Here is a 12500-nt window from a genome sequence, read left to right as displayed (position 1 = left end):
AAAAATACCAAGTACAGAAGCATATCCTCATACACACACACCTATGCACAGAAACACACACACACACATACACAAAAGTACATGGTCACTCATTAATACATGACACTCATGCCTATGGACAATTTTTTTTCTTTCATATCGCCTATGGCATGCCTTTGGGATATGAGAGGAAACAAAGGCACCCATCGAAAGGTCATATGCTTACAATCTGCAAAAATTGTTGTTCTTGAACATGCATTGTACATAATTTCCTTTATAAAATTATAGAATCAATATTACTGTAGTCAGTTTCTAGTATGTACCCAGATACTGTCATTTGTTTTTAATTTTCCCTCCTGTGTTTCAAACAAAAAATGCACAAATTCCTCTAGGTTATCAGTACTTAACATTGACTGTCTATCTACTCAAACAATTGTAATCTGCTCCAAGGTTGCCTTTATTGTCACATTACCCTATCTACAAAACTGATGTTATTATCAAACATGTAATGATCACAGGTTTCATAATCTTTAATTCCTATCATAACACCTCCGCCTTTTTTTTGTTAAAATATCTGTTACAGTAAAATCTTTTATACGTTGACAGAACTGGTTATCAGTCATTGTTCTTTAACCCTGTTTCATAAAGAAATAACATCAAGCATAAGTGAATGTAGCCAATTTATCAATAAAAAATATTCATTACTAATGTCCATAGCATTAACAACCAGCTGTTTATTAGTAATGTACATAGCATTAACAACCAGCTGTTTATTAATAATGTTCATAGCATTAAGAACCAGCTGTTTATAATTTGAAAGAATTGGTACAACAACAAAAAAAATGTTAATTTTTTTTTTATTTTCTGTGCTGGTTGTTAATGCTAGGTGTTTTTTAGGTAAGCAATATCACTCTACATGCAGAATAAGCCATTTGAATCTTGGAAGCTTTTGTAGTTCTTATGAGCTATTAGACAAACTCTAGAGATCTTATGCACCTCCATTTTCGAACTACAATACCTGTAAGTATGAGCCTTGTACGTATGAAAAATAAAGTATGAATAACACATAAACACAGTGAAATATGAAACTTGCTTCATAACAAAATTAAAGCATTTTCACAGGGGTAGAGTGAATCTTGTACTCCCTGAAATGGGAGGCTGTGACAGCATGCCCCTATTACTTCATATGTTGTCTAAGACTACTGCAACACCCATCAAGGAGGATATTCCATTGTACTGCAAACTCTGACTTAGCTTATATGTGTATATATACTTTCCCCTTTTTTTTTTCTCTTTTAGTCTTGGCATTCAAAGCACTGCAACAGTAGCCCAAGAGTTTTAACAGGAATCCTTTCCATGCAGAGTCAGCGCAGGCTGAGAGATGGCACATCATAACTCTACAAAGGATACTATCCTTTACACTAATAACAAAGGTGTTAAACCCAGCAGCAACCATTCAGAGCAGAAGTGTAATATTCACCTCTCACGTTTCCTGCTTTATAAAATCTATTTTATCTCTCAGTTGTCCAAGAATATATTAAAATCATGACATTTTTCTCATAAATACAGAACCCCCCCCAACGATGAGTTATGGAAAGGCCGGAAAAGGCTGCTTCAGTAACAAGAGGTGACATTTAGTTCCTTTGTTTACAATACATCAAATGTATTGTTCAAAAACCTGTAAAAATACCCATCACTGTGCTCCAAGTGTAGAAGGCATTTCTTTCAAAATAAATAGGAATGTGTCATATTACAGAATGCAGAATGAGTGACTGTACTACGTCATATTACAGAATGCAGAATGAGTGACTGTACTACATGACATATTGCAAAATGCAGAATGAGTGACTGTACTACTTGACATATTACAGAATGCAGAATGAGTGACTGTACTACATGACATATTACAGAATGCAGAATGAGTGACTGTACTACATGACATATTACATAATGCAGAATGAGTGACTGTACTACATAACATATTACAGAATGCAGAATGAGTGACTGTACTACATGACATATTACAGAATGCAGAATGAGTGACTGTACTACATGACATATTACAGAATGCAGAATGAGTGACTGTACTACATGACATATTACAGAATGCAGAATGAGTGACTGTACTACATGACATATTACAGAATGCAGAATGAGTGACTGTACTACATGACATATTACACAATGCAGAATGAGTGACTGTACTACATGACATATTACAGAATGCAGAATGAGTGACTGTACTACATGACATATTACAGAATGCAGAATGAGTGACTGTACTACATGACATATTACAGAATGCAGAATGAGTGACTGTACTACATGACATATTACAGAATGCAGAATGAGTGACTGTACTACATGACATATTACACAATGCAGAATGAGTGACTGTATTACATGACATATTACAGAATGCAGAATGATGACTGTACTACATGACATATTACAGAATGCAGAATGAGTGACTGTATTACATGACATATTACAGAATGCAGAATGAGTGACTGTACTACATGACATTACAGAATGCAGAATGAGTGACTGTACTACATGACGTATTACAGAATGCAGAATGAGTCACTGTGCTACATGACATATTACAGAATGCAGAATGAGTGACTGTACTACATGACATATTACAGAATGCAGAATGAGTGACTGTACTACATGACATATTACAGAATGCAAACTGAGTGACTGTACCACATGACATATTACAGAATGCAGAATGAGTGACTACTACATGACATATTACACAATGCAGAATGAGTGACTGTACTACATGACATATTACAGAATGCAGAATGAGTGACTGTACTACATGACATATTACATAATGCAGAATGAGTGACTGTACTACATGACATATTACAGAATGCAGAATGAGTGACTGTACTACATGACATATTACACAATGCAGAATGAGTGACTGTACTACATGACATATTACACAATGCAGAATGAGTGACTGTGCTACATGACATATTACAGAATGCAGAATGAGTGACTGTACTACATGACATATTACAGAATGCAGAATGAGTGACTGTACTACATGACATATTACAGAATGCAGAATGAGTGACTGTGCTACATGACATATTACAGAATGCAGAATGAGTGACTGTACTACATGACATATTACACAATGCAGAATGCGTGACTGTACTACATGACATATTACAGAATGCAGAATGAGTGACTGTACTACATGACATATTACAGAATGCAGAATGAGTGACTGTGCTACATGACATATTACAGAATGCAGAATGAGTGACTGTACTACATGACATATTACACAATGCAGAATGCGTGACTGTACTACATGACATATTACAGAATGCAGAATGAGTGACTGTACTACATGACATATTACATAATGCAGAATGAGTAACTGTACTACTTGACTAAAAAATGAGTGAATCAGGAAAAGAGATCCGGGATGGATGAAAAACAAAGAAAGTAATTAAACAGCACTATCAAGCAAAGTGAAGAAAGGAACCATTCATAGCAAACAAATGGAAGACAATGAACAGGGATTATGAAGAAGGAAATGGGGGCAAGTGGACATTGGAAAACTCTGAGCAGGTTTGGAGATGCTGGCAACCATACAGCACCTGGTGCAATTGGAAATTTGTATGGCTATGGGGTGAGCCAAAGGCAAAAATGTATGCTTTTCTTAGAGGGTACATTTATGTCCATGAGAAAATGGTGAAGGAGAAATCTTTCTGTGGATGTTATATGAAATGAACTGAGGAAATGCCTCTGGAGGGTAGCCACCATTACAAGAGCAACAGGAAAACAACTGCAATGCTTAACATCTTGCCATGACCACCATGATGCAGGAGAAGCACAGACATATCATCTTTTAGCTACTTTATATTCATGAGCTGTGCAAATTATACATGCACCATATCATATGTTGCAGCATCTTTGTGATGTGAGAGATACTGTCATGAAGAACTCTTGTGCCATGTACCAGAGATGAGTGCATGGTAGTGAACCTACTAGAAAATATGTTCAACTGAAAGGCTTTGACACTGGGCAGAACAGGAAGGACCGGTAAATCTACTGCTTCTGACAACTGCAACAGACATTTGTGACCTATGTTCTGCAACACACTGTTTTGCAGATGGTACTTTTGTCACCAAGGGACTGATCTTATGGCAGCTGTATAGTTTTATGTGCTATTATTAGCTCACAGAGTTCAGGCAGGAGTGTTCCCCTCATGTGTACTGATGCCTCATGAGACACTTGGTTGATGTGTACTCCTGGATCTGTTTGAAGACTGCAGTCTACCTGCTGGTCCCACATCCATAATGTCTGATTTTGAAGCAGTGGCTGTAAAGAGGGTACAATCCAACTTCCCAGAGATACGTAGGCATGTCTGTTTCATTTCATACATTGTACATAAAGTACAGCCCCATGGTCTAGCCTCTTTGCATGGGAGAGACAGTATGCTTCACATTTGGGTGAAATCACATGTAGCACTGGCCTTTCTTACCACTCACAGGTTATGGATGGATCGATAGCTCTAGATGCCACATTTGCATACTCAGCATATCCTCTGCTGGACTACATGTCTGACAATTACAGTTCATAGCAGAGGTTTTAGAGCCCATGCATCCAAAAATGCATGCTTACCTCCTGAGTACTCACCAGAGCTGTGCACTCTTTCTGATTTGCGTGTAGGTAGGATATCCATAGAACCAAAATGCAATGAAGGCTTGGCCCTACTGTGTGTGATATGTGACTGGAAAGCAACAAGTGGATATGCAAGCTCTCTTCCTTTCTCTTTGGGGAGAGCAACACAAAGTGGAGTGAGTGCAGAATTGCTTGTTGGCTGACTGATACACTTAGTATACCACCACTGAGACTTAGCAGTCTTTGCAAAGAACAGCTACAACATGTTGTGTCATGATGTCTAGATTATATTTTTGTGCTCCTGGTTAATGTTCCTGCATGCTTGAAGCTGTGCCTCATATGCTAGAATATTAGATGTTTGCAGCTTAGTGTTTCACAGCTTTGTCTTTGTTTCTTTTATGTGCACTACTGGGAGAAATAACAGTTGCAGGTACATCATTCCACAAGACAGCATCATAAGGTAAGTGTATATCTTCGTTTATATTAATTTAGTTACATTTGTTGCCTTTGTTGCCTTTCATAACTCCCCCACTCCTCTGTTTTAGTACCTCTAATGCTACTATCCTTATTTGCCCTACCCCAACCTCCCTATAGGCTGTCTCTTTATTACACTATGTTAAACCCCTTCTATAACGTTTGTGCTGTCAGCTTTAATAGTGAGCTCTCACTATGCTTTACTTTTTTTTTTTTTTGCTCAACTGTCCTTCAACCACACTTTTACGATTCACTGTTCCCATTTCTACTTTACACTCTTTTACATTTTGGGGCTGTTCAGCCCCAAAAGACCTGGAAAAAATTAAAGGAACGGAGAAGTTAAAAAGAGGAGACAGATATAGCAGCTGCAGTACATCCACATTTTTGGAAGAGAGGAGGAGACCAGCAGCACGCACTAATGGAAAGGATGTAATCTGGTCTAAAGGAGCGCCAGCAAAGAGATTCGGGGACTGTAAAGTAGCACTGATTTGGTAGGAAATTCCATGGTACAGCTCAGGGTAAAGAAATCAGAGACATCCAACAAAAGAGGAGAAGAAGAAGGGAAGAAGGAGCTGGCTACTTTAACCTAAGCAGTATGAGGTAAGCTCCAACTAAATACCGCTCATAAAACGGATATAATAAAAGAGCTGACACACAGGGCAAGGAATAACTTTGGATCAGCGCTGACTTGGAAGTATCCTCTACTGAACCTGCTACCAGAGTGACATGGAATTGATAGAAGGATGAGCATATAAGAATGAAGTCTTACATACATTTGCAAAATATGCTTACCAATAAATTCTACCACAAAGTTGTGGAATGTTAAGTTGCCCTCGGTTTTTATGACACAATCTATAATGCTTAGATCACACGTATAACATGGACAATAAGATGTTATGTTAAACAAAGGTATGAAGTGCCAAAACTGTTTTACCCCTCAAAGTTAACTTTTACAAATCTCAGAAGGACTTGAATTAGGGAAAAGAACTGTTTCAAAACTAAACGTGAAAAGATCCTTTTCTTTACACAGCAAAGACTGAGATGCAAAAAAAAGTGCATTGTGCTACACAGCCTTCAGAGCAGTATATGAGAAAAAGGCCTATAGTGAGTATGACTCAGGTGGACATGGGTGTGCAGAAGGCGATAAGCATGGGTTTAGGGAAGCCACAACATTCACTGCATCTGATGATACTGGTAATCTTACAGTGCAGTGAAAACCTCTGATAAAAGAAGTATGTTTTGGCTTTGTTAACAAACAAGCTTTGCAGACAGAAAAAAAAAAAAAAAGAGGTGAAAAAGGCAAAAAAGCAGAGTGTTGCTGGAAAATCTGTGAAAGTATAATAATAATAAACATACTAGGAAATAAAAGGAAGTATGTTAGCAAAGTAGTCCCAGCTGCGGTACCTACCAAAAGGTCATGGGACAGAAGCCTGATTTACTTCAGTAAAACAGAATTAGACAGAACTTAGCAAGCTAACACTCATCTGGGTTGTGTTATATAGGAAATTGTATGCAAAAATGGGCAGATGTGTAGGGTACTCCCTGTAACAGTAGACTGAGGGAGAGTTTTTGAAGATTCAGACAGTTAGTTGGCTTCTCATCACCAAATGCAGTTATTTTCCATCATGCTTTTCTCAAGACCTGAAAGTTCCACTTGCCTGAAGGTAGTGCTTGCCATGTTCCACTACATCTAGTTATCAGCTGACACTTTGTACAATAATGCAACACACTAACACAGCAAGCATGCAATAATAATAATAATAATTATTATTATAATAATAATAATATGCAAATAGTAACAGACAGGCTGTACATAATGATGAATAATACATATCTGTGTTCAAAAGAGGACCAGTGAAACAATGTCTGTTTTGTCGTACAAGTCAAACTCTTTAAATTCTCTTTAACAGTGACTAACTCACAAAACATACTACCTAAAACAAGCAAGATAAGATTCTTTATGAAAATGGCACATTAAAGCTCAGATGGATTCAGGAATGGGCATCTAGTTTGGATTCATCCATGTTTCATGAAGTTTCAGTGACATGAAGGTTCAACTTGATGAAAAAATGAACAAACCTTCAATTATTTCAAGCCTCATGAAAAGAAAAATTCTGGAGGGGGTCAAGCACCCTAAGTCACCCTCTCCCTTCCCTTTAATCAAATACATTGGTTCCACAAATGTGGAAAAAAAAGTCATCTCCCACACATTGAAACACCACCAGCATGAACACAGAAATTGCACCAGAACAAGAATCCTTGTCAGTTAACACTCACCACGGATTAGGGTTATGTCTTGGCTGTAAGAATGGATGACTGTGTCAAAGAATATTGCAGCTGTGACTTTACATTTTCTGAGAAAAGACATCCTGTACAGCACAAATGGAATGAACCTTAACAAAATGATGTTCCTTAATATCAGTTTAGCACTCTGAGTTTTACACTTGTCAGAAAGTAAGGCAAGACAACGGGCAAGCAATGTTGATGTTGTTTGTTTAGTCCTAGAAAACATGGTTACACTGTTTAAAATAGACATATAATGGTCTCTTTGTCAACAGAGGAGTGTCACAAGACTGAAAAGGCTTCACTCCCTTTGAGCCATTTGACTTATACATTGACAGAGAAGCTTGGTGTGAGATCTGGGAATACAGGTACATAGCAATCTGAACTTCAACCACCAAGTTTCCACAGTGGTAAGGAAAGCCTTCTATGTTGTGCATCTCATAAGTAAGGGCATCGCGTCCAGGTCTAAGGATGTTATATGTACTCCACTTTCATCAGACCATTAATAGAGTCTAATGCTCCTTTCTGCATCTACCTCACCAGACATCTGCAGCAGCTGGAGAGACCACAGAGGTTTCTCACCAAGAAAATACAGCTTTCCAAACTATGAATTATATGGACAGACAGAACGCCCTGTCACTGTATACTGTATCATATATGCTGCTGAGAGGCGACTTGTGCCTGGCCTGCAGGGCAGTCTCTGACCCTGCTCTGATGGATATGTTGTACATTCACAAGTCAAATGGTACAACAGTCACTAACTCTAGGGATTTTATCTTAGCCTGTGACATTAATAGAACTTGCTGGAGAGACAGATATCTCTGTCAGAGATTGTCGCTACTCGGGAATAAATTTTCAACTCATATGAAGCAGAGGTCCTCACTGACCCTATTCAAGTGCAACCTGTACAAATGGATGGGAGACCACAAATTCACCCCAGGGGTGGCAACCATGTCCTTGATGGACAGGGGTAGTCTAATCATCATAGACTCACTCTGTGAATTACAATTACAAAGGACAATTGAGGCAACTCAGGATTAACATAGCTAGGCTTGTAGGGCTCTAGGACACCTGGCCCAGTAACCTTCTTTGAACCTATGAGCCTATGAAAAAATGCCATTTAAAAATGTCATAGAACAATATGCCAGTGTAAAAGATAAGATGAACATGGTAATCCCATCATATCAGAGCACACAGAACATGCACAGGCTACACAGAATAGGGTATACAATAGAAATGCATGAACTAGGGAATTCAGCAAGGGACAGCAGTTTTTAGTTTTGGACCCCTTGGCAGAAATCAAGTTTGTTTGTTTCTTTTGGCTTTTCCTGGTTAGGGGTCGCCACAGCGGATCTCCGGTCCGCTAATGATTGATAGTGGATTTTTACATACCGGGTTACCAGCCCTGACGCACAACCTTCAAAGAAGGCACGCCCCATTCACGTATGCCTCCACACAGAAGACGCTCTAGCTGAGAATCGAACGGGACAACGTCTTGCAAGTGCTTGACTAAATTTTAGGGTCTAATTTAAAATAGTGGAAAAGTAAAAGATGTAAACTGAAAGGTTATACAGACTGGTAAATGAAGGACAGAAGAGAAAATACATATCAACATTCTGAAACCATGGAAAGGAGAACAGACCTCAATAGTTAGTTTAATGGCAGAATGTGATGCAAATGTTGGAGAGAAAAAAATGACCTCTGTGCTTGCAATGCAAGTAGATAACACATTATCTAAGCAAGAGAAATAAGATATAAGAGAATTTCTAAGGAACAAGGAAGTGTTTTCAGAGCCACTTGGCAAACCAAATCTGACTTAACACCATACTGAGACCATTATGGGAGAAGAGGTTGATACAAAACTTCACAGAATGCCTGAGCCACAGAGAACAGTCATGCAAGAGAAAGTAACAATTCTTAAGCTGTGGATGACAGAGGAGTCAAACAATGAGTGACAGAACCCACAGTGTTAGTCCCAGTGCTTGATGGAACAATTAGGTTCTGTAATGACTTTAAGAAGCTTGTATCTACAGACACAGATGCTGTTGAAATCTCGTCCCTTTGCATACTGACATGGAATACGTCAGTAGAAATGAGAAGATTCAAACCACCGACATCTGCTATGAAGCGTTTTAAGAGGCATGTTATACTGCCTGCGTCATCAAGCGTCAGCCTTAGGGTAATGATCACATTATATACAGACATGCTCCAAAACGAATGACAGATTGGGCTTTTATACACAGAAATCAGCATGTTCCAAATACTATAAATATTTCAAGTCTCGGTATTGCAAACTAAATTTTCCAACTGCAAAAAGGATTTCACCATTATTCTGTCTGGTGGACTTTTTTATTTTCTGAGCAAACTGCCACACATATTAGCAACATATCTCTTAACTGTCCTCATATTTTGCCTTGTAGCTTGCAAAATGTTTAACTTTTTTGAAAAATCACTGAGAATTACAGTCTATAATGCCAAACATTTCAGTTTTAGACTTCATATGGTTGTGAATGTTCATGTTGATGCAGAACTTGCTACTCTATTAATTTTCTAAACAATTTAGAGTAACATTTAAAAATTATCATCCATGTTCTATGAGGGAGTAGCCTATGATAATTAGTGATGTACTCTCCTCTAGAAATGTCTGCTGTAAGTTATTTATAAAGCCTAGGAATCGCTCACCTGAGTAAAACAGCTTTGCCAGCCAAGTTAATTGAATAAAGGTTCAAGTTCACACATTACTTTAAAAAAGATGATATTGAGTTAGAGGTAAGTGTCAGCGGAGATTCTCTAGAGGACAGGTAGTGTTGGGGGTTATATACAGGTGTGTATGTGTGTGGCTGCATATGCGAGTGTATGCAAAGAAATGAGTGGTCTCAGTTGAGTATTACTCTGTGTGTGTGTGTGTGTGTGTGTGTGTGTGTGTGTGTGTGTGTGTGTGTGTGTGTGTGTGTGTGTGTGCATGTGTGAGACTCTGTGTGCCTGGCTGGGTAGTCACTATAGGAGGTTATTTAAGAGATAGATAGTGTAAGTGCGCACGCGCGTGCGTGTGTGTGTGTGTGTGTGTGTGTGTGTGTGTGTGTGTGTGTGTGTGTGTGTGTGCGCGCGCGCGCGAGCGTGTGTATGCATGAATGGCTGACTATGTCTGCGAGTGTGATGGAGTAAGAAGAAGGCTCTACCCATGTACAATCAGCACAGAAAACAGCGCATTAATATTGAACTGCTTTAGTCTTCTGAATTACCACTAGTGACCAGGGACATGCTTTCAATATTGTCTTAACTCACTTAAAATGTAATAGAAGAACAGGGGAAAGGTTTGATTCTCTGTAATCTCTGAACAGAAAAACAGCTTGTGAGTAGAACTTTAGTCTCCTGGGCTACCAGTAAACACCAGGGATATGTTTTCCATTTTATCTTAAGTTGCTTAAAAATGTTACATTAAAATGGGAAGAAGAGCTTTGTACCCTGTATCCTTAGCACAGAAAGTGATTCATTAACAATCCAAAGCTTTAGCCCACTATGTTAAGTTAAGAAGGTCTGCATGTTCTTGCATTTCCAGAACTACAATAAATATAAAACTCTTATTTTTGGCCTTACTGACTGACCTCAGTAGTCCATGAGTTACAAGGAGAACAGAAGGGGCAGGGGCAAAATAAGAGATATTGTAAAGGACAGAGGTATGGTCATTGCATCATGTCCTTTGCCAGGTCTATCAACTCCTATTTTTCCCTTGGACATTTCTTCCGTACAAGCTCTGTCCTGTGCAGAACCTAAGGGTATCCAGGGGGTCTTGCCAACACTTTCATTCACAGTGTTATTACTTTTATGGCTTGCCCGATTACTCCTCCCCTCCCCTTGTGGTGCAGCAGTTTTGTGTGATGCACAGCATATCATCCTGCCTAGTCCATTACCCTTTCCCCTCCTTGGGCCACACTCCCTCACTGTGATGTTATTCATCCTCAACTAGACATCATCACAGGGAATGCCTAAGTAACTGCCCAACCATCCTTGCTAACACCTCAGGCACCTGAGCTACTAACTGAGCCAGGATTGCCTGGATCATAATCAGGGTTTTATCCATTTATGCCACAGCATTGGCTATCAGGGACAATTGTTTTACTTGGAGTCATTTAAAAAGATAACACAGCAACAGGTTCAGGATTGCAATGCAATTTCAGACATGGCAATAATTACTGATTATAATTATAAACAGTACGGAAAAAGTTATAGAATACATCAGGAATATTCTGTAAAATAAAGGACAGGTAAGAGATATGTCAGTATCGATACGTGTGTGTCTGTGTGTGTGTGTGTGTGTGTGTGTGTGTGTGTGTGTGTGTGTGTGTGTGTGTGTGTGTGTGTGTGTGTGTGCGTGTGCGCGTGTGTGTGTGTGTGTGTGTGTGTGTGTGTGTGTGTGTGTGTGTGTGTGTGTGTGCACGCACGTGCATATGCGAGTATGTTTCTGTGTTTGAACGTGTGCATGTCTGTATGAGAATGAATGTGGGGATGTCTGTGCAAAAGGGATGCACGGTTTGTCACAGGTGATTACCATACGCCAGTGCAGAGAAATGCAAATTAACCAACAATGAGATCTTATGTCATTGCAGCTAACATGTCTTAGAACTGCATTTCCTGCAATCACAGAAACTGCCACTTTAGCTGGTTAGTGCCAGTAGTAGGATTCCCTACTTATCCCAGGGTAAGTCATTTCATTATTTTTAGCTTTGTCACTGAAGCTTCAGAAAAGAAGTTGAGAGCAACGATGGGCACAGTGATTTTGTGATACTCTCACAATCTAACAGTCCTTATTATTAATTTCACTTAGATATCACATGAAAGCAACTATGAACTACTTTATGCCAGCTGCAATATCAGCTGCAGTATGTTGCAAATGTTCAGTACAATAGCAAATCCCAATTTTCCATAGCAGGGTGTCTTGAAATAAGCGTGTGCACCATGACAAAATCAAGTCCTGAATGCTGAAATACTAGAACAGTTAGAAGCTTAATTTTTGGTTTCATACAATTTCACTGAATACTGAGGATATATTTTATAATTAACAATAAAACATGATATCCCATGCTCCTGTAGCTTCAAAAGTACCCAATGAA

At 38.9% G+C, this 12500-nt stretch overlaps 1 protein-coding gene across 3 annotated transcripts in view; it reads right to left on the bottom strand.

Annotated features, from left to right (window-relative positions):
* Nucleotides 1–12500, bottom strand: part of TOX2 (TOX high mobility group box family member 2) — a 1557917-nt gene that overhangs the window by 1314722 nt on the left and 230695 nt on the right. The window lies entirely within an intron of this gene.

Source organism: Protopterus annectens, chromosome 12.part0 (assembly GCF_019279795.1).
Source record: "Protopterus annectens isolate FY-2018-M chromosome 12.part0, PAN1.0, whole genome shotgun sequence".
In the NCBI taxonomy this organism is placed as follows: domain Eukaryota; kingdom Metazoa; phylum Chordata; order Ceratodontiformes; family Protopteridae; genus Protopterus; species Protopterus annectens.
The sequence above is the reverse complement of the archived record's forward strand: the minus strand, read 5'-3'. Positions and strand labels throughout refer to the sequence as shown.